Raw genomic sequence first — 24464 nt, 5'->3', positions numbered from 1 at the left:
TATCACACATCTAGCTCCCAGTCATACCAATTCTTTCACATCAGCCATAATAAAACAAATTAATGTCTCACAAATTTATTCTGCCAGAGCAGAGATGTCCAGGCAAGACTTATTTAACCAGATAACAGCTTTGTGATACAGGTAATATACCAAGATGATCACCCTGTGATGAGCTCACAGCTAGCATCCAACCATCTCATAATCAGAATACCAACCAAACCATGCAGGAAATCCTTGAAAGGACTCAACAAGCTGCAAAGCAGAAACAATTCAAGTTATTTCTGTCTCCTTTTCTTTCATCATTTCTTCTGTCTCCTCCCATACTATTTCCTCCTCCCTTATCGTCTCATTTTGAACTTTTAGCAAATAGAATACAATTATAAGAGGTCCAATGGCATGCTTTACATTACTAAGTTCCTTCAGCTGTTTTTATTCTCTGCTAACAGAAACATTCTACTTACTATACACTGCAAAGCTCCTGTGTTTCAGGAAATAAATCTGGTTGCTGCTTGATGGTACATCCATTATAATGGATAAAGGGGCTCCACGGTAATTAAATAAAAGCTGGGTAGTTTTCTGCTGAAACAGAAATATACAGCCCAGTGTTTCTCTATCAATAGAAGAAATTTTTCTTAATAAAATGATTTTTTAGGGATGCTGTGAGTTGGGACCTTGTCATACTCATCAGTAATCTTCAGAATGAAGATGTTTATTTCCTTTCCGCATGTACGTACTTGGTATTCAGTGTTACATAAGAAGTTAAGATGTATGTAGTGTTGTTCTCACACAGAAAAAAATATCTTTTACACACACACAAAAAATGCGGTTAGTAGTTTTACCTATAAATGTACTATAACTACAAAGAAGCGGGTAGCCTCTTATATTTTATGACTCTTCTTTCTACTTCTGATGAGGAACCGTGTAATACCTGTAAAGTATATATTGCATTATTTCACTTAAAAGGAATTATTAATTGATAGATGAGGAAGGGAAGATTACTGGAAACTTGCATGTTTTCCTACACTAACTTTTCGTAGTAGCCATAAGTAATCTGCCTCTCAATCCCCCAGCCTGCAGGAATGAGCTGTGGGAAATCTAAATATTATTCCTACTACACGGAAATAAAAGAAGGAATAAATTTTGTTGATTTGATAATAGGCAGAGCTGAAAAGTTGCAGTATTTTAAATTTAAGTGGTCCTCATATTAGGCCAAAACTGTCACAGAAGTTTTAAGAATTTCAAACTCCATCATCCGCAGAGTTAAGATGAATTTTCAAATGCCCTTGGTTTGAGACTGATCACATAATACTAGAAAGATGGGGAGTCATGTGTCTAGAGAAGAATTTAAAAGCCTTTTAATAAAAAATCAGGGATTATATTAGCGGTTTTTTTTTTTAATCATCAAATCATCTCCGAGGTATAAAGAGCACATTGTGGAATGATGAATTTCCAGCGTCAACTAAAATATATCCTTAGATGTTTTACTCTTTGCTATGGTTGAAGCTTTACATTTAACAAATCAATGAGAATACAACAAAATTAGTAAGATTTTTTGACATTAGCATGAGCGTTAATAATAAGCATGGGTTTCACTGCAGACTATTCTCATCAAAATAATGTTTTCAGTTATTTCAGACTGTTTCTGTGTGAACACAGCCCACATGCTGCACAGCAGTGATCCATAACCATGCTTTTGCTTTTCATGTGTCTGGATCTGAGTCCATCTTCAAAGTGATATTGATGAGATCTGTGATGCATCACCACTTTGGGAAAATGTTGCAAGCTCTAATGATATCAACACTGGTTGCCATCTTTGAAATGACACAGCATTGAGCAATAATAATGTAACTTAACTGTTGGTGTAATTACCAAAGCATTAGCACGCCCAGTGACTCTCTCCATGTTTCACATTAATACCCTGCAGATAGAAGAACTCTATCATCTTCTGTAACTAGAGAGACACACAATGTCATTCAGAGGACAAAGTCAGAGTCAGGATTCGAACCTAGGTCTGTCTTTCAATAAAAGTTATTAGTTTTAGACTATTCTAAGCCTCCTACTATATTTTATGTCATTTCATGAATTGTTGCAGATGGGATGGTAATAAGCATGAGAGGTAAAACTTGTAAAGAAACACATTTCATCCTTTCTCTATCCATGGCCACTTTCGGATTCTCTAAGCCTGGATACTCACCTCTCCTCATCTGATCCACTCTAAGAAAAAAAAATATCTGCCATTTAAATATTAGCATTATTTTCCATCAATAATCCAGATTTTAGAGCTGCAAAGGATGACAGAAATCACTGTTTCTAATCCCACTCATTTTAGAGATGTGGAGACCCAACCAGAGAAAGGTTATGTGACCTCCCTGATTTCACAAAATTATTTATCTGCAAAGCAAAGACAAAAATTCTGGCTCCTGACTCCCAACTCAGGACTCTTTGCACTATAACTCTACAAGGGTGTTTTCCCTTGGAGTTTTTCTTTACTTAGCAAAGAAAGGGCTCTGACCTCAAAGGAATTTCAAACGCTAAGCACTAAATGGAGTAAGTGAAAACCCATCGAAAGAAACTCTGCATGAGTCCCTTTTTTTTGTTTGTTTTGTATTTTGTTATATTTTATTAGTATTGAAACTTATTTTTGTTATTTTTTTCTGGCATGAAAAATCCATAAATAAAGCATAAGTAGTAACTTTCTTCATTTAATTAAATTTACAATTTTGCACACAAAAATCATCCATGATGTAGCCACATAACTGGACCGTAACTAATATCCATTGGTGGAGTTTTTTCTTTTAATATGAGATTTATTGTCATATTGGTTTCCATACAACACTCAGTGCTCCTCCCAAGAGGTGCCCTCCTCAATGTCCATCACCCACTTTCCCGTCCCTCCCACTCCCCATCAACCCTCAGTTTATTCTGTTTTTAAGAGTCTCTTATGGTTTGCCTCCTTCCCTCTCTGTAACTTTTTTTCCCCCTTTCCCTCCCCATGGTCTTCTGTTAAGTTTCTCAGGATCCACATAAGAGTGAAAACATATGGTATTTGTCTTTCTCTGTATGACTTATTTCACTTAGCATAACACTCTTCAGTTCCATCCACGTTGCTACAAAAGGCCAGAATTCATTCTTTCTCATTGCCACATAGTACTCCATTGTGTACATAAACCACAACTTCTTTATACATTCATCAGTTGATGGACATTTACTGTTTCCATAATTTGGCTCTTGTTGAAAGTGCTGCTATAAACACTGGGGTACAAGTGCCCCTATGCATCAGTACTCCTGTATCCCTTGGGTAAATTCCTTGCAGTGCTATTGCTGGGTCACAGGGTAGATCTATTTTTAATTTTTTGAGGAACCTCCACACTGTTTTCCAAAGTGGCTGCACCAGTTTGCATTCCCACCAACAGTGCAAGAGGGTTCCCGTTTCTCCACATCCTCTCCAGCATCTTTAGTCTCCTGATTTGTTCATTTTATGAATCCCTTAAACAACCTCTGCAGGTGGTTGCTAACCCTCTTGTGTTAAGACCAGCCCAAGGGAAGTCCTTGGAGAGTGTGGGGGGAATCTCTCGCCTGACAACAACAGTATGCAGGAATGTCCTTTGTGTCACAGCCTCCACAGTCCTCCTGCTTCCTTTTAAAACAGAACACATCTCTTCCATCTCTTCTTTTCCCAACAGCAATCAACATAATCATTGTGTTAAGGCCCCATTGGAAGCCACCACCGTGTGAAACAACAACAATATAGTTTAAAATTGATCATTTCTAGTTGCTAAAGGAAGAAGAGAACAGACTTTCCCTTCCTAATTGTGTTCATTATCATAGATTTCAATTTGTCTCAAGTTACAAGGAAAAGTAGATTGAAATCTATAGCTGGATCCCCAGGTGTAACATTCCATTTTTTTTAATCAATATGAAATTGAAGCCATTTTTTGTTGAGTATTTTTGGCTCCAGCCCTAAAGTACTAAGTCTATTATGCTGTGTTTAGCCAACCAGATAGTTGATTGTATTTGGTCTATACTTGTTTTTACTCTCAATCTTTATGTCCTACATACACACGAGGCTCTGAATATCAGTGGTTTTGAGAGCTTCTGGCATGTCAAAATAGCCCTGTGTAGTCTGCTCAGGGCTAGGTATATCTCCTTGTTTTTCTGGGTCCACATCTACAAGGACCAACCAAGGAGAAGTGTGAGACAAGTCATCTGGAGGAAAAATATGGAGAAAAATGAATAAAGGTGTTTAGAAAAGAGGGAAAAACCACAAGGGCCTGTATGTTCAGATTGGCCATCCTCATCATTCTCATTTCATGTATAATTATTCACAAATATTCTGAAACAGTATGAAGAATTACATAAAAGCGAGAAGGAACCTGATAATTCAGAGCTAAAATAAACTAAGTAAGCAGTTAGTTCAATGTCCTTGTTTTACAAATGATGCATCTAAGGCCTGGAGAAAGGAAATGATTAAGCCTATTTCATAAGTTAACTCTAACACCCAGTTTTATACTTTATAACATTGGTGTCTTAGTTTAGGTTTTCTCAAAAGCAGAATCAGAGAAAAGGACTGGGTATAGGTGGCTTATTTTGGAAGTAATCATACAGACACACACACACACACACACACACACACACACACACAAATAAGCTATAAGGAAGGGAAAAAAGGAAAAAGAAGATATAGCAATGATCTTGTTACTTCCATGGGTCCCTAGAGCCCAATCCCACTGGAGATCCTCTGGAATTATAGAAAATGTGTCTAAGAAATGTGCTTCCACAGGATGTAACACCAGGACACTTTTGTACCCATCCCTCTAGAAGCTTGACCTCAGAAGCATGAACTTCTATGAAACCTAGTGTCTTGAGAGAAAGCCCAGTGACAGACAAGCAGAGACACACAGCAGGATGCTTGAGTTGGGCAACTTTAAGCAACTTTCCATCACAGCTGCAACTGAAATCAGGCAGAAGAAGTTATGTCATAATCTACCCAAAAGGTTTTAATCTATGTTGCCTAGAACTTTAGGGTTGTTCTGAGAAAAGTCTCCAGGAGTTGCTGAGGGAGGCCTGGGAAAAGCCACATGGTAAGATTCAAAGTTTTCTATCTCTGCTCCATTCAGAGAAGACCTATAATTATCTATTTTATATGTTAGGGCACTGCATGAGATTATCGTTTGGAAGAGGAAGTGGACGTTTTCTTGTGTATTAGTCAGGATTCTTTAGTTCTAAGTGCAGAAACTAAATCAAACTAGCTTGAGGGAAAAAAAAAGTTCACATAACTAAAAAGTTAAGGACTGATCTGAAGCTTTAGGCACAATTGGATTCAGGGTTCTTACAAAGTTGTCTGGGCTCTCTCTTAACCTTGTGTCAGTCTCATTCTGTCCCACTCCATAGGGACTTTTTTTCTACGAAGTAAAAGACAATGGCTGTCAACAGCTTCAGGGTTATATCGTACAACCTTAGCAATGCCACTAGGAGAAGAGAGCTTCCTCCTTCTAGGGTTCATACAATCATAGAGAAGAAATCAAATGTCCTCCTTAGTTCATCTGATCATCTCTTGGACCAATGACCATTGCCTAGACAGTTATTCTAAAACTTTATCATGCATCAAAATCACCCAGGGAATTTGCCACAAAACACTCACAGTTCCCTATCATCTCGGTTTCTAATTTAGTAGATTTGGAATAAGTCCAAAAATATGCATTTTTAATAAGTTCTAGATGATGTTTTTATGTCTGGTCCAGGGACCATACACTGTGTACCTGCTGCAGAAATGAAGCACTCATAATTAAATCACATCACAGGGCCAGTCCAGATTACAAGAAGGTAAGGTCATAGGAAAAATGGATTCTGCTCCTTGAGGGGAAGAGGGGCAAATAACCTGGCCATCTTTAGTATGCTGTAAGGGACATGATGAAGTGGTCTGATATAAGGGTAATTGTATCTTAGAAGGGTAGAGGAAAGAGAATAAAGTCCCAATGTAAAGAGATGATGGCTGAGAATTTTCCAAAAGTAATGGAAGACATTAATCCATAGATTTTAAAAGTGTTATAAACTCCCAGAAAGATAAGTATGAAGAAAATCTCACCTAGGCAGCAACACAGTAAAACTGTTAATAAAAGAGAAAAAGCAAGGAGAAAATCTTAAGAGCTTCTAGAGAAAAATATTACCTTCACAGAAACAACAATAACATTGAAAAGTGACTTCACAAAGTGATAAAATCCAAGAAAAAATGGGATGACATACTTGAAATGCTAAAGCAAAAGAACTTACAACCTCAAAATCAATTCAGAGCAAAAACATCCTTCAAAAATGAAAGCAAATTAAAAACATTTCCAGACAAATAAAAAGTATGTAGAATAAAGCTGTATTCAGAAGAAAACTTTTTAACCTTAGAATGCATTTATTTGAGAAGAATAGTAAGATTCTCTCTCCCTCTCTCCTTCTGCCCTCCTCCCCAGCTCATGCACGTGCTCTGTCTCTAAAATAAAATAAAATACAGTAAAATAAAACAAAACAAAAACTAACAAATAACCAATGTCCAGATGAGATCATTTGGGAGAATGTATAAACAGAAAAGAAGACCAAGGACACATTTTGGTGTACTCACATTTCAGTGATTGAAAAGAGGAAGGAGAACTAGCAAAAGTGTCTGAGAAGGAATGGCCAGTGAAATGGAAGGTAAATCTGAAGAAATGAAGAGATGGGAATATTTCAAAAAGGAGGGAGTGGACAACCATGCCAAATGCCATTGAGAGGTCAAGCCAGAGAAGGATAGAGAAACTATCATTGGTGTTAGAGATAAGCAAAACACCTTGCTAAGTGTGATTTCAGTGGAATTGGGGGGGTGAGGTGCAAAGCCTGATTGTAGAGGATTAAAAGAAAGATAGAAAGTGAAGAAATAGAAATATATTCAAATAGACAGTTTTTTCAAGAATTTTGCTAGGAAGTAGAGCAGAGTAATATGGATGGGGAGAGGTTAATGGGGTTATACTGCAATGATAAAAAAAAACAATCAAAATCATTTTTTAAAAAATTGATTACATTAATTCAGTAGCTAGAGGTCAGCTATGGCCATATACCCTGAGTCTTCTGATTTCTGGACACAAGCTGACAGGGCTGTCCCAAACTTGGGCATGCTCCTTTGATGGAAAAAGGAGGGAGCAAGTGACAGAACTCTACTATGCACTGTCTCAAATCTTCTGCTTGGATTTGCCATAGTTGATGTTTGTTCACATCCCATTGGCCAAAGCCAATTACATGGCTAAGCCCAATGACAATGAGGTAGACAAGTACACTTCTCCAGAGGGCCCTGTACCTCACATGGTAAAAGGTAAATATGTGTACTTAACATTCTAAGGAAGACGTGAATACTTAGAAGCGGTAATGTAATCCAGCCCCTGAATCCTGCATTACATACCCATTTTTTCCATAGGTAACATAAAGCATGTTTGTATGCTATTGAAAATAATGCAAGAGAAGGACACATTGATTATAGAAAAAAAAAAGTCTATGAGAAGGTGAGGAAATAGGTTGTTTGTTTTTAGGAATGAGGATGCTTTCTTATTAACAGGAGGAAAGGCATACAGAGAGTACAGATATTAAAGTGTTGATAGTTTTTCTTTGTAAACTTTGGTTCTATTCTGACCTCCCAATAACTTCTAATATCAGGATACCTGGGAGGTGTATTTTGTGAAACGTGAATGTTCAGAAATCTTCCTTTGTTGCCTTCAACAAAAACAAATAGATTGGTCTAGAATTATTTTTCAATCTCCAAATGTCTTACAGCCATTGTTACATTGTTTTAGTAATTAGTACTAGAGAGGAGTTTAGGACTAAGATCTCATTATCTCCAGGATATGCCTCCTGCACGTTATAGCAGCTTAGTATTCACTTATTAATGAGTGCATGCATGAACGTCACCCATCACATTTTTCGGGCAACTTGTTAATGACTAATTCTTTAATATTTTAAATTATATCATCTCTTTTAGCTCTGGGAGAATGAAACCTAATTCCCTTTGATGAATACAAGGTATGAAAGGAAAAGATAAATCTTGTAAGCATATGACTTGAGAGTGAAGTCCTTTAAATGTAGATAGATCAAGTACAATTAAAAACACTTATATGGAACTTGTAGCCTTAGTTGCGAGACCACAGGAAGAAAAGTTACATATCTATTAGGGTGATACCGTAGCAGGGCTTTAAGAGTGAAACTTGGATCTTGTATAAAATGTATGTATAAAGAACATTGATCTTAGTAATAACTTCTACTAGATGAACAAATATGAAGGATTTCATCTACCTAGAGTTAATAAATGAACTCATTTCCTTCTCGTAAAATATTCTTTTCTCCATATCAGCGGTATGAGTAGTAACTCAAGTAATTATCACTGAAGAATGAGAACACCTACTTAAAGTGCTCTTGTGTAGATAGTTTTCTTGCTTTCTTCACTAAGCAAAGCCTTTGGGATTGGAGAAATGAATAAGAATGCTCAAGTGTGTGGGCACTTCAATATGCAGTAGAATTTTCAGCAGATTTGGAGCTATTGAGTTGCCACTTGTCTCCTCTGAGAATCATGCTTCTTAATTATGAGAAACCCATTTTGACAGATTGAGAGTGGCAGAGACTTACGTGAGAAAGTTAGCTGTCAGAATATCATCTTTCCCCCATTTTTCTGAGTTTGGGAGAGTATTTGGGAACAAAGTCCCAATTTCATAGCTATTGCTCCTTAGCAGATAAATTGGCAGTGATTTGGGAGAGAGGCCCATGACATTTCTGCCTGATATTTTTTTAATCGTTCTTTAAACAACAACAACAACAACAACAACAACAACAACAACACTTGGTTCATTTTTGAAATGTAGGCATTGGCTCAATCAATAGCAAGCTCAGAGATTTTTCTAGGAGACAGCAAATCTTTTGCTACAGTTTGGACATAAATTGACCCAAGTTTGAAAACCAGTTCTGTCATTTACTAGCTGATGAACACTGGGCACATTATTTTACTTTGCTGAAGCAGGTTTAACTCATCTATAAACAAGAATACTAGTATTTGTCTTTCTAATTTATTATTTTATTCTTTTAATAACATGAATGACTTATATTCTCATTCCTGGGTTGTGGATACTAGGGGTGCAAATAATAACAACTAATATTTGGTGAGTATTAACCAAACCACTCTAAATATATCTCCTTTATTCTTCCCATCAGTTTTATGAGAGAAATAGATACTCTCATGCTCACTTATCAGATAAGAAAAATGCACTTAGAGTTTCAGTAACCTATCCAACTTACATAAAGTACAAAGCATGAAGACTAAGTTCAAACTAAGAGAGCTTTCAGTTGAAAATATATTCTTAACCACTAGGCTGTAACCACTGGAAAGATGCAAAGATACAATCCCTGCTGCTAGTGTGAACCCATACAAGAAAGTGAGGAGTTAGGGGTGCCTGGTTGGCTCACCCTGTAAAGCGTCAGATTCTTGATTTTGGCTCAGGTCATGATTTTGGCTCAGGTTCTGGTTTGTGAGTTTGAGCCCTCTCACATCAGGCTCTGCACTGAGAATGTGGAGCCTGCTTGAGATTCTTTTTGTCTGCCCCTTCTCCACTCTCACTTTGTCTCTCAAAATAAACAAATAAACTTAAAAAAAGTGAGTAGTTATAGTAACTGGACATGCACAGTATTCAGATATTGTGGAAGAACAAGCACTTCATTCCCTGGGATCAACCTTGGTTTGAAATCTAAGATCATGATGATGCTACAAAAGTTTTATCTGTTTTGTTTGGATTGTTGCTGATTTCAGAGCCACTGGTATTTTAGAAATGTCAATATTTATCATTTAAAAGTCAGTCTCTCTATAAAAATTCATGATGTCCCAGTGGTAAAGTACCACAAGTTTTACTGAATGTCTGCTGTCTAGGAAATACTTAGCCTATGGCACCATTTACACTAAGAGGATGATGGGACTATTTAAAAGATTCTGATTTTGTTAATAATGGATACTATTAAGAATTTGCTTTATGGAAAATATGCTAATATTATTTTCATTAATCAAGTGCATATTTTAATAATAACTGAAAAGTGATTTTTATGAGCATATTATAGGATGATGTGATGTGTGAACTGTACTGTAAAGCCACCAATAAATCAGAATAGAATAAAATGAAAATGGTAGATTTTTAATGATTGAAGTTTGGGGCAGATAAAATGAAATTGGGCAGTTTTGAATTAATAGCATACCATAAGCTTGGAGACTTGCATGCAATCCAGTGTTTGTATATATATACTGTGTGCTATTAACTTGAAAGCAAAAATGGCTTCTGTAAAACATTGGTTTTTGTTAATTAGACAACTTTGAGCCTTTGAACATGAATCATTAACTGCTGATATTGCCCAAAGGACAAATGTTTGTGATCTCCTGGGGCTGTTAGAGATAAAGAAGAGGAAAAACAATGAGGAAAGGAAAGTGCTTATTTCTCAGTTTTAGATTATCTAATTATTTCAAGTAGAGAAATATCATTAATAGCATCACTTAAAATAGAATTAAGTGGGAAAAAAGGAAGAAAGCATAACACTTGCAGGCATGGAATTTTATGACAATTAGAAAAAAATAAAATTTATTGAAGAATAGCTATTAATCATTTTAATGGTGACAGGAATCTAATGCATTGCAAGTTTATATACGTGAGGAAAATGTGACATGCACCAGTAACATCTATATTAATACAGACTATGGGACTCTGTTTGCAAGCAAACCCATCAGCCATTATTAAAGAATCCTGTGATGTTCTTGGCAGAGACTAAGTAGACTGAAAGGGAAATTACATTGTATCTTTAAACATTTAAATATTTGGATTTATAGTTTACTGATTTTAAGCAGCCTGTCATTTTGATTCAGGTTTCTTTTGTTCCTTGGGTCTTTGTTGATGGTGACTTTTATATTTATTACCTCACATGGAGGGGCTTTTTTTTCTCCCTGCATATACATAGATCTGCTTCCCATGTAGTGTTTTCGTCAGTGATGCTGAATGCTTTATCCAACAACCCAGACTATGTGGCAGATTTCCTAGGAACATTTGCAGGATTAACTATTTGAAGCTCTGGTGTCACTCTCCACTGCACACATGGTGGGGAAAGGGACACTTTCCCACTTTATTCTGCAAAACTATGTATAACCAGGCCTTGCCTTCCTCCTTCTTCTCTTACACCACCTCTGTGGGCCTCTGCTGGTGTAGAGATGGTAGGTGGGAACCAAGGTGTTGGCCATTCGCTGGTATTAAGAGATACCAGCCCTCAGTGACTATAGGGAGTACCTAAGGAGAAGCAGAGTAGGGAGGTCACATCAGGGAAAAATGGTTCTTAAACACTTTGTAAGTTGTAAAATGCTTCATTTAAAGATTACAAATATTATTATTGTTTATTGCTTTGACAGCTTAAATTCCCTGAGGTTTCTCTGAGATTATTGGAGAGACTAGGCTACATTTTTCATTCTAATACTTTTCTCCCCCCTTTCTTTCCTTCTCTGGCCTCTTATTGCTGTACCTCCTATTCTGGGTTGGTAAGTGGTGGTTCAGAGGTCTGGCCAGAGCTACTCCCTGCCCTCTCTTTCTGTTCCCCCTCACCTTTAAGCCATGAGGAAACTAATGGCAGCATGTTTTGTATCACAAGAAAGGAAATACATTGCAAGCAGAATGCAGATGCCCAGGCATGTGAATGAAGCCATCAATCAGAGGCCACATCTCCAGTAGAAAAGGTGAATAAATGCATAAAGTGAGTTTTGCTTTGTCTTTGTGACTTCTCTGTGCCTCAGTTTCTTCACTAGTAAGATAAAGTGTCTGAATTAGATCAATATTTTAAACTTCATCTGTGCATGATAATCCCTTGTTGAAGTATAATGTCTGGACTCTATCACCAGGAATCTGATCTGGTCGTTCTGGGTGGATATTAGGAGTCTGGCCCATAGGTGATTCTGAGGCAGGGGGTCCATGGATGATGTGTAAGCCCTTATTTACCTTAGAAACTTTCCTTCTACTTGTCCCAAGGTGTTGACATCTGGTAGAAGTCCTTGGTGTCTTCATGAAATCATCATTATGGTGTTGCTTACAACTCATTACTCCCCCTACAAACTCAGAAGTTCCAATCTTCAGCATCTCTGTTGAGCAGAGATTTTCATGTTGAGCCACCTCCAGAAATCAATGGCTGGTCTGAGAGTTGACTGCCCTTCGGTCAAGTTCAAAAAGTTGTAGCTAGAGTGAGACCAGAGTTCTCTGTACAGAAGATGGCCTTCTCTGCTCAAGAAACTACTTCCCTCCAAAGGGGCTGTGCATGTAGGAAGCATTGTGAATGATCTAGTCAGGACAGTGCTATCCAGCTTTGCTCCCATGTGCTCATGTCTTTTTAGAGACTGCCCTGCTCAAGGTCACTGAGATATTTCTGGTAGAGTTGAAGCTACAATGAATTTAGCTGCTCCTTGTTCCAGTGAGGAACATCAGCTTTCAAAATGCTATGCTTATGTTAGCATAGCTGACACACTTTATGTGAACCTTTGCTGATGTCATTTTTGAAAAATTGGTACCTGTTTTCTTCTTCTTTCCTAAATCCCTTTTAGTGAGAAATATTCTTTAGCCAGGTTTATATAATGTGGCACTCCTGACTTGAGCTCCAGTATATATGCCTTGAGTAAAATGACATTTATTTCCCTTCTGTTTCATTTTTACATGATTTTTATAGGAATACATTTTATAGTTTTTAGCAAGAAAAAGTGAATAAGCACAGGTAAACCTGTTAAATATCTCTCTCCTCTAAGTGCAGTGGAATTTCTTTTAAATCTGGTAAGTCTTTCCCACCAGCTTGACATCTCTTAAGTCTCTTCCTTAGGTCACTCTTACTTTCTGGTTGGTAAAGAGTGTCTGTAGCATTCTACAAAATAGCTCTCTTACAATAGGACCTCGTGAAACACATATTATTATCCTTTGGCTCAAATTACAAATATTGTCATAAGAGTTCATTTCCATCATACATGTTGGAAACTAGTATGATGCTGCAGCAGTGCTTGGCACATAGTAGATCCCATAAATGCTGTTGAATGAATGGATTAATGCTTGGATGCTGGGTGTCAAGAAGTTTAAGGTTCTTGTTCCTACTATGCTACTTATGAGTTCTGTTTTCTCAGGCAACTCTCTCAGCCTTTGTGAGCCTCAATTTCCTAGTCTCTGATTAAGGAACGCAGTCAGAATAGATGGCTTTTTTCTTTTTTTTTAATGTATGAAATTTATTGTCAAGTTGGTTTCCATGCAACACCCAGTGCTCATCCCAAAAGATGCCCTCTTCAATACCCATCACCTACCCTTCCCTCCCTCCCACCCCCATCAACCTTGTTTGTTCTCAGTTTTTAAGAGTCTCTTATGCTTTGGCTCTCTCCCACTCTAACCTCTTTTTTTTTTTTTTTCCTTCCCCTCCCCCATGGGTTCCTGTTAAGTTTCTCAGGATCCACATAAGAGTGAAAACATATGGTATCTGTCTTTCTCTGTATGGCTTATTTCACTTAGCATCACACTCTGCAGTTCCATCCACGTTGCTACAAAGGGCCATATTTCATTCTTTCTCATTGCCACGTAGTATTCCATTGTGTATATAAACCACAATTTCTTTACCCATTCATCAGTTGATGGACATTTAGGCTCTTTCCATAATTTGGCTATTGTTGAGAGTGCTGCTATAAACATTGGGGTACAAATGCCCCTATGCATCCGTACTCCTGTATCCCTTGGGTAAATTCCTAGCAGTGCTACTGCTGGGTCATAGGGTAGGTCTATTTTTAATTTTTTGAGAAACCTCCACACTGTTTTCCAGAGCAGCTGCACCAGTTTGCATTCCCACCATCAGCGCAAGAGGGTTCCCGTTTCTCCACATCCTCTCCACTAGATGGCTTTTTTCTAATGTAGCCCGGAGCTTAAAAGACACCCTGGGTAGGTGTGGTTGTATATTGAATATTTCTTGCCCCTCAGGATATTTTCACTTGCAGATTCAAAATAATAAAATCTCAGATTCAAATGGCTGAAACAATAAGGACATTTATTCTCTCATATAACAGGAAGACAAGAGGTAGTGCAGGCTTTGCATTTCACTGATTCAACAACTGAACAATGTCATAAGGAACCTAGGAGCTTTCAGTCTGCTCAGTGATTTCCCATGGCACTGGTTTTCCTGGCTGCTGTATGTAAATTGAAGCATCATGCTTCCTTTTTTACATCCATTGGGAGAGAGAAGGAAATCTCCTAAACAACACAGCATTATGATTCCTTTTCTCCAATCTGTTTGAACCAAGTGAAGGGCTGTGTCCAATTTTGGACCATCTAAGTCCTGGGGGACTTGAGTGGAGTGACTGGATTGGAATGGTTATCTGGGTTGGAATGGACATTGGTGCACCAACGACAATGTCTACAGCATGTTATTAACCATTATTCGTTTGGTCTTGCAGTGCTGAGTAGAAGGCAAAATCAACTTTGAAGTCTTTATACATCTACATATGCAGTGCAGCATTACACCTGTGACACATCAAGAACCCAGTTTCAAGTTGGCCATTATAGAGTGGGCACCTTTGGTATATTTCAATCCAACTTTGGCACCTTATAAAAGATTCAGGTGTAGTAAACAAAACACAATCCCTGCTGTTCTCATGGGAGATGTAAGAAATAAATACCTGAAAAATTAAAAGAGAACACAAAGGAAGTGTATGTCAAGTGTCATAGGAACCATAAGAATAAACAGGCAATTGTTAGACACATAGTATGCAGCAGGCATTGTGTCAGGTGCTTTGCATATGTAATTACATTTAATTCTTGCAACAACCTTATTAGATAGACGGTGTTATCACCACTTGATAAAGGAGAAAACTGAGGCTCAGATTAAATACCATGCCCCAAGTCACTTAGCTAGTTGATGCCAGGGAATTTGAACCCCAAACTGTTTATCTGCAAAGCCTGTACTTTTTATATTAAGTCATCCTTTGGACAATAAATGAAAATTGGGCCACAGGCTTTCAGCTAATTAAGCCATCTTATTATACCATCCAACCAACTATACTATCTTATTTTGGGATGACAGGCTAAAAGAGGGTATAATTAAGAGGACTAAATTCACAGAACAAAAAGAGGTAGTTGTCACTGGTTGGGATCTTCAGAAGATGCTAATATGGAGTTTGAGTACAAGATATTTACTGGAGACCGATGCTTGTAAAGGCTAAGAGCAAACAAAATTGGGTAGGGAAAGAAGTCAAACTGTGACACAGACATCACAAAACTGTGACTAACCCTGAGGGGAGTGCTGGAGTATTGTTCTGCATAATGTCCTGCTCCGAGCTGAAGAGGAAGGGCAGGGCTTTCTACCTTCACTTTGCTTAGCCACTGGATACAGGCCAATCTGGGAAAAGCATGACCTCACTGAGTAGACTCCCTGGAGCTGAGGCAGGTCCTGGATAGGCTGACAGCTGGAGGCTCTCTGCTAACCTCACACCTTGTAGCTTTTCTGTGTCTGTCACAGCATCGCCAAGGGCAAATTGCATGTGTATCCAATTCTGCCCATATTCTGGTTTGTGTCCAGTGAGTGTTCCTAAAAGTGGTAACTGGGGGCCTATTTGACTAGGAGACTGGGTAGGATACTGGGTATGATAAGACCAGAGATGCCATTTCATGCTTTTTAAAATGCTTCCAGAAGGACATCTTTCAATTTGGCCTCATTTCTTTCAAAGCAGGGTTTCATTTTACTCCCCAAAGATGCAATTTCACAAATGGGCCACGTCGTATCAAAAGACAGGAGCTATGTTTTCTCATCACAGAAATACATGTCACCAAATTTCATTGTTTTTCTGAAGCTGGTACATTTCTAGGATTAGGCTCTACTAAGGCAATTGCAGGATATTCCCATGCTTTTACAGGTCAAAAATTTGCTCTTCTCATATAATATGTTAATTAGAATGGTTGTAGAAAGTATTTCACTCTGTATATTTATATAAAATCATCATATTAAAGACTGTGAATATATATGGTTTTTATTATTTAAAAAAAGAAGACAAATATGGGCTCAAATATGGGCCATTCTTGGTGTGACTAAGAAAACAAATACACATTATGCAGTAGAGCATGGGACAGACGAGTGCAGATTTGAATTCTGCATTATCATTTACCAGTTATATGACCTTGGGAAAGTTTCTCTCCAAACCCGTGTCTTCCTCTGTAGAATGGAGTAGCTATTGCTGTTGCTGATGTTATTATATTGGTTTCCAAACATTTAATCCTATTGGTTGTTCTCTGCCTGCATTCTAGACCTTGCCTCTTAAAATGTGGAGTTCAGATGTGAATATAATATACTAGACCTAGTATGACCAAGGTGGCATATAGTGAGACTCAACTTTCCTTGTCCTGGACATTACACATCTGTGAATGCAGCACAGGTTTAAGGTAGCACAGGTGATAACCACACACATTATTGGTTCCATTATTATTGACACCTTCAGGCTTTTTTCTTATAAACTGCAGATAAGTCTTGTGTCCCTATGCCCAACCCTGACTCCCATCTATCAAATACAAATGAATTAACAAAAAGTATGAGTTTATGTTTGTTTCAGCTAAAGTCTGGGCTATTTGAAAAACAAGGGAGATATTTCTCACCTATCACATATCCCCTACACCAGTTGTCTATGGTTTACTAGTCTGTGCAAAGCAGAAAAAGAAAAGTTCATTCCTTTCATGTGAGAACCTTGGCTAACCTCCTGACTCATCTGCAGAGGCCTTAGTTAGCCAGATGACCTAAAGATGTTTTCATTCCCATACTGCCGACCTGCACTTTGGTGTCACAATTAAGAGATATAAAAAAGTCTATAACACATTAATATCCTTATAGAACAGGGTTGGAGGAGAGGTACGGACTCCACGTTCTCACTCAGATATTATATGAAATAATGTTCCAACTTGCTTTGCAATGGCCAGATGACTCTGGACTAGTCCTTCCTGGCTCTCTAAGATGCTTGGCTAACTTGAACAGGAGGCCAATCCTGCACAAATTAGTGGGGATATTTGCAAACAAGCAGCTTGTACCTATGAAAGAATCCTACTACAAAGGCTTTGAGGCTGCCAATGGATTTAAAAAAAAAAAAACCCTCCCCCTTTCCTGCCCAGAATGTGGTATTTTCCTTCATAGGCCTTATCAAGCTCCTGGGCTTGCTGGGTGGGCATGAGAGGCCTTGATCTACCCTGTCTGGGCTCCCAAACATCAAGCCCCACAGTGACCACAGCCAGTGGAGGAGCCTGGCTTTTGGCAGTTTTCCATGTCAGCTCTATTGGAGTGGTAATTGGAGGGGCTGTCATTAGGTACCTTTTAATGGCTTTCTTGAATGTGCTGACTTAAATTTATTTAGTTCCAGGGGTTCTCTGAGCAGTCATAACTATATTTCAAATAGTGATTTCTATAAATTAGAAATGCCATTTTTCTTCAACCTAAGAATTTCAATGAACCAATTATTCAAAACCAAATTTAATCAAGTACATTTTTTTCCCTTTCCTTCTGCAAATGTATGTTCCTTGGGCCTGTAAAGAAACGTGATGTTGCCATCAGATTGGCTGTACAGAGCTGATAGATTGGACTGTCAGAATTTATTGCTAATTTGGCTGTTAGGCCTTGGAAGGACTTGACAGCGCTGGTGCCTTCCATAATGATACTTAATGTCTGGTCTTGGGTTTGAACTTCACTGTGCCAACTATTGGTAAACACACAGCTTTGCTCTGTTTTGTAATATATACTTTCATGCTTAGTCCATTTCCCTTGGTGTAGAACAATTTGAAGGTATGTCAACAGTTCTAGTACATTCTGTCTTTGTCCTAATTATGCCCATGTGCTGACTTATATTGGGTGTGTTTATGCACATGTGTTTCAAGTGACCACCTCTGACTGTGGCATTGAAAGCCTAGGATATGGAAAAAATAAAACATGATTGAAAAGCTAGATTATGGAAAAAGTAAAACATGCAATATCCTACTTTTACTCCCTTGGCTAAGAGTAAGAGTTCTAGGCAAAGGAAAAGAACTATGAGAGTTCGCCAGAGTAGTTTAGTATGGTAAAAATTAGAAATTCGTTTGTTACATTTAGAGACCCAAAATGTATTTAGAACATAAGATTTAGTGTTAAGAGTCTATTGCCTGGACCTGAATCCTGGCATCATTACTTACTACTCATGTGATCTTGAGTGAATTACTTAAACTGTCTAAGCCTCAGTGTTCCAATCTGTAAAGTGAGGATAATAATGGGAATAATAATATTTTTTTTTCCTCCAGCGTTGGTATGAGGAGATAATGTTAAGTGGTTGCCCATTGCCTAGAATGGCTAGACTAGAAAGTGATGACTAGAAAGTGCTCACTTCATGTTGGCTTTTGTTACCATCAATTCAAGGGTAGAAGGTACTGTTGAATGATTGTTTCACAGAATTCTTGGATAAAGGTAACCTCATGTGACCAAAACATGCCATAAAGGCCAGTAAATGATTCCCTTCCCATTTTCCACAAATATTCATTGAGTTTGATAGGTGCATAGTACTGTAATGGAATTTCTGGCCCTCCAAAAGCTAACAATAATAAGAGAGCAAGGCCTTGTTCGAGGATTCTATAATCAAGATATAATTAGAATAAAGATATATAAGGTGTTTTTCAGTGTAAAAGTGTCTGCTTGGGCGTCTTTTCACATTCAAAAAGGGTGATTATTATCTTCTAACACCTCCAGGGAATGCTAGGATGAATCTAATAGTAAAGTCTTTGGTTTGGGGTTTGAGAGTGTATATGGAGGAGTGTTGGAAATGCAGCCAGAACCTACCCCCCATCTCTACCTCAGGCTTTCAGGACAAATCTCTGTCCTGGAGCTAAATTGAATGAGAGAAGGATTTCCCCAGGTAATATGGCTAACTTCTCAGCGACCTGATAGGATTTGTGTTTTAGGGTGTCTGTCTACCATGGACAATCATTCCAATAGCTAATATTTATTAGGCACTTACTATGTGCCAAGCATTGTGCTAAGTACTTTATGTGCATGGCTTATTTAATGCTTGCACTCGCCTCACAATATAGGCATTTTTAGAATCCTTATAATTGCCTAGCAGGAAATTGAAGCTAAGTGGGATGAAATCAGTGGCTGAATTGGAACATTAGTCCAGATTGCCTGACTCCACATCTCATGCTCTTAACCATTGTGTACCATGCTTTTGGTCTTGGCTCTGCCCGGTACCATCATGGTGGCATGGACTCATCCTTTCCTTGCTCTTGTTTTTACCCTTCTCATCTGGGAACTGAATGTACTGGGCTCTAACATTCTTCCATTTGTAACATTTTATGACTTTAGATGTTTTGAATGCTTTGTATCAAATAAAATATTGATAGCATCCACAAGCATGTAACTCATTTTCCTTGTTCTTCTCTCCTTTGACTTTCCCTCAAATCACCTGAAGATGGATTGCAGAGAAGTAGTATATATCTGCATTTCCTTTCTTTTCCTTTTTTTTCTTTTCTTTTCTTATCTTTTCTTATCTTTTCTTTTCTTTTCTTTTCTCTTTTTTTCTTTTCCTTTACTTTCTCTTTTTTCTTTCTTTCTCACTTTCTTTCTTTCTTTCTTTCTTTCTTTCTTTCTTTCTTTCTTTCTTTCTTTCTTTCTTTCTTTCTTTCTTTCTTTCTTTCTTTCTTTCTTTTTAATTAAAACTGACTTGGGTCACCTGGGTGGCTCAGTTGGCTAAGCATCCAACTTCGGCTCAGGTCATGATCTCACAATTTGTGGGTTTGAGCCTCGCATCTGGCTCTGTGCTAACAGCTCAGAGCCTGGAGCCTGCTTCAGATTCTGTGTCTCCCTCAGTCTCTGCCCTTCCCCCGCTTATGCTCTGTCTCTCTCAAATATAAATGAACATTAAAAAAAAAATTTAAAAACTGACTCAAATAGGTTTCCAACACATTTTGGACATTGCTGGTCTCTGTTTCTGGTTCTAGCCCTGAGGGACATCCATTCTTGCCTATAGTGATATTTGAGAGCGGGTCTCTGGGGACATTTGACAAGTCTTGGATGAAGCAAGGTAGTGGTTCCATTTGATAGAATGTTTTCAGCCAAGTTAGACCTGAGACATGAGGAGAACAAATGACAGCTGACCTTCTATCAAATAGAAAGATTTGAGAATTTGGGAGTACTTGGGAATGTGTGATAATAAATATATGGTATAATTTTACTCAGATGTAGCCTATTGCCCCTTCAGCTTTGGTTATTAATGAGGAGACTCTGAACGCTGGAGAGTGATAAAGGTATCCCTGCTCTCTAATAAATGAAATGTGGAATTGAATAAAGTGTAAAGACACAGCGAAGAGAAAGGGAAGGTGAGCTAGAGAAGCTTCTGCTCTAGTCCTTAGAAATATTTAGTGTAAACCTTTAACTTCTCAGAGATTTTTGTCTCTTCCTTAAAGCAATACATAATATAAATGTAAACTTAATGACCATGTTTATGACTAAAACAGCATTACATTTTTTTTACCTTTACCCAAGAATTAGTGGCTAAAAATGGGTGACAAGAACAATTCATCTTTAGTTTATAAATTTAGCTGTGCATTCAGTAATTTTAACAAATTATCTGAAGCTCAGCTCCTCTACCCTATTAACACCTAGATAATTCTTTCCTTTGGTCTGTTTTCAGTTTAATTGTTTCTACTTGGTTCCAAACTGTATTGGTGCCTGTGTCAGGCGTTCTCAAAGGTATTCAGCACTTCTCTTATAATAGCACTTAGTAGGGGCACGTGGGTGGCTCAGCTGGTTGGGTGTCCGACTTTGATTCAGGGCATGATCTTGCAGTCTATGAGTTAGAGCCCCGTGTCAGGCTCTGTGTTGATAGCTCAGAGCCTGGAGCCTACTTCTGATTCTGTGTCTCCTTCTCTCTCGATGTCCCTCCCCTTCTCATGCTGTCTCTCTCTCTCTCTCTCTCTCTCTCTCTCTCTCACTCTCTCTCTCTTTCTCAAAAATAAATAAAGATTAAAAAATATTTATAATGGCACTTGACACATTTAGTTGAAATTGTTTATTTCTCAGACAGCTTTTGGCATTTTGGTCAGGACAATTATTCATTGTGTTAAATCATCCCATATGTTGCTCAGTAAATGCCAGTAGATTATCCCAGTCATTGGACAACCCAAGATGCTGCCAATTATATGCAAAGGCCCTATAGTGGGTGAATGTTTTTTCTACTTGAGAACCAGTGGAAGAATATAAATTGTAAGAAGGCAAACATCATACACGTCTTGCTCAATATTGAATTCCTTGTACCTAGCATGGTACACGGGACACAAACAGTGCTCAATAAAAGAACATTTTATTGAATGAGTACATGTTGAGACTGGTGTGGAAAGAGGGAAAGTTGATAAAGCTGTCTGAATTGCTGATTGAAAGGATGCTGTACAATGCTGTCTGCCAACCAGTTACTGCTAATTTTGTTTTTCTAAATCTTTCTTTGATTAGGTGATAGAGGAGGAAGAGTGGTAGAGAATAATGAGGTAAATGCTATATTTTGAATTAAGATAGAGTAGGGGGCTTCTGTGTATATATTTACTCTCCTACCAATTTCATTGCATCTACCCTTTGGAAATCTGAAGGTAAAATTTATGAAATATTGAAACATAGGGAATTTTTAGGAGTCATACTAAAATTTCCCTGTTGACCACTACTTGTCCCACTTAAGAGAGTAACATCTCTACTTCGGCCTTTGAAACACAGACACAATGCCTGATGGATTTTTCAGCTCTCCATCTGTGTCTGGGGTCAGAATTGTTCATGTCGGATTGTGTCTGAACTTTGGACAGCTGTTTGGTACTTTTACTTCAATTGTTTCTTCATGAGATAAATTAGAAATTGCTAAAACCCTAGGACCTTGACATTTGAAGGCACCATAAAAATATTTGAGAAAGCAGATTTTAGGAGACTCTGCTAAGCTGGATGTATTTGTTTCTTGGCTGCCTGACTTCAAAGACTGAACAACCCATTTCAGGCACCTTCTGAAACTTATACACAGGACGGTTAAAAATAAGAATGGAGAACCAGCAGAATTCTAACCATTAGAATTATCTTAACTGCTAAACATTAAGATTTGGCTAAGACCTTCCTGGTCACCTGGACAAAAATGGCAACTCTGAAAATTCTAAGGTTCTCCTTTTTAACCAGTTTTCTTGGATAGAAAAAAAGAGAAACATCCATGTTTATTTTACCTCAGGTGATAGAGACTTTACTATTAGAATATTCTAGAAGGTAAGAAAAGAGTAGAAATCCTGTCAGTAACTGTATATCCATGCCTCACTCATAGCTCAAATGTTCATAATAGCAGTTTTAATGACCTAAAAACAAACTTGAAGTGAGCTGCCTTCATGACTCAGATTTTTTCTTTCCCTGTTTATTTCTACTTCCTTATTGAGTGGATTGCCAGTTCTGTATGTATATCTTGCACTCCATTTCCCAGGAAAGAAAAACTGATTGGAACAGTTGGTTATTGGCAATATGGAGAATTCCTATCAGGAAGATTTCTCAAGTCAAGTCACTCCAAGAGATCGCTTCCCACTGTATAGAACTCCATTTCAACCAGTCATGGCTAATTTGGCCTGGGCTAATGGAGGAGAGTATGCCAACCTCTGGGTAAGCATCTACCAGTAATAGTTTTCTCAGAAGAAACCAGTGTAACTGGAAGAAACTCTTAGGCTTCATGACCATTTGATGCACTCTCCTTGTTAGAAAGGAATAAGTCTGTGTTAACCCTCTACTCTATGTCTGGGTTAGAGACACTGTCCAGTCCTGGGACATGGTCAGACTAGGGTGTACAGTTGTTCCACTTCATCCAACTCATTCAGGGTGCCAGGAGAGTCAGTCCTGAGCTCCTGGGCCTTTGTTTCAAGCAGTCGTGCTAAAAAGTAGAATGGGTCAGAGAATTTGAATAAGCAACTCTGTTATTTTTTGCCACAAGGATCTAAATAGCACCAGTGATAGAAACAGCAGGCCTATAGAATGTAGAAATCCACTTGATGGTTTTAGTTCAAGTTAACTTTTTTGTTCCTAACTTAAGTCTTCTCCTTCCTAATATTGAAGTTTGGTTTATCTCCCAAAATCCTTCCTAGACCTTTTCTTAAGATGGAGGCAATAAATTGTTGCTTCATGTTATGGACTGAATGTTTGTGTTCCCCTAAAATTCATATGTTGAAACACTACTCCACAATGTACTGATGTTAGGAGGTAGGGCTTTGGGGAGGTGATTAGATTATATGAGGGTAAAGCCCTCATGAATGGGATGAGTACCCTTATAAGAGTCATGAGAGAGCTTGCTTTCTCTCTCCGCTCTCCATCATGTAAGGATACAAGAAGAAATCAGCAATCTGCAACTTGGAAGAGAGCCCTGACCAAACCCAATGATGCTGGCACTCTAATCTTGGACTCCAGAACTATGAAAAATAAATTTGTTGTTTACAAACCATGCAGTCTATGGTACATTATTATAGCTGCCTGAACTAAGACACTCACCTATATGTGAATTTTCTTATTTTAGTGCCAGGACAAATAGCAGTGAGATATCCACAGTGAAATATTTAGCAAGACACATTTCCACTTGTTTGACTTCCTACTATGTTTTTGGTTCCTCCTTACTCAAAAGAATGCAAACAATTTCAAAGTTTCTCTTGATTTCCTTTACTATATTATTTCCCTTTTTTCATCATAATTTCTGCTTGTGACCTGAATTTATTTACTTTTTGTTTTTACTAACCAGCTTTCATATTTTTCTCTCCCCTGCTATAACTAGTTCCTCCTCCGTTGATAATATTGTCCATTCAATATGTAACACTTTTACAGAGAAACAAAGGTTTTCTTGGAATCAGTTTTGAAAATAATGTTCTGATTTGGACTCTTTATGGGGGGTTGGGTAGTGCAGTTGAACAAATGGTGATGAGATATGTAATAACAACATTAACACAGTTTAGCTTTGGGCAGCACCCAGTATTCCTGGGCAGAGAGCTAAGGAGTCATACATGAGATTCCCAAGAGTAGAAATATAAGAGTTCCACTTTTTGCAATTCTTTTTTGGTTTTGGTCCTACATTTCCTGCCTGTGACAGATTTATCACAATATCTCCCCTTTTGTTGTTGTTATCCAGGATAGTTTCTCAACAGTGTGACACGAGATGATTGAGTCAGCTCTTGACCACCAATGGCATTGTCAGCCATGGCTGCTGAATTAATGAGGAAAATTAAAACTCATTTGTCAGAGGTCAAGAGAAGCTCACTTTTGTAATTTGACTTCGCATGATTGATGACCATTTTTCCACCCTGTATTTTAACATCTTTGATATTGAAAACTACCTGCAACAGAACACCATTTAAGATCAATGACCAGTGTCAGCAACACTGTTCAAGTTTGAGAGGTGGCAG

This window comes from Felis catus, chromosome A2 (assembly GCF_018350175.1).
Source record: "Felis catus isolate Fca126 chromosome A2, F.catus_Fca126_mat1.0, whole genome shotgun sequence".
NCBI classification, from domain to species: domain Eukaryota; kingdom Metazoa; phylum Chordata; class Mammalia; order Carnivora; family Felidae; genus Felis; species Felis catus.
Note: the sequence above shows the minus strand (reverse complement) of the source record.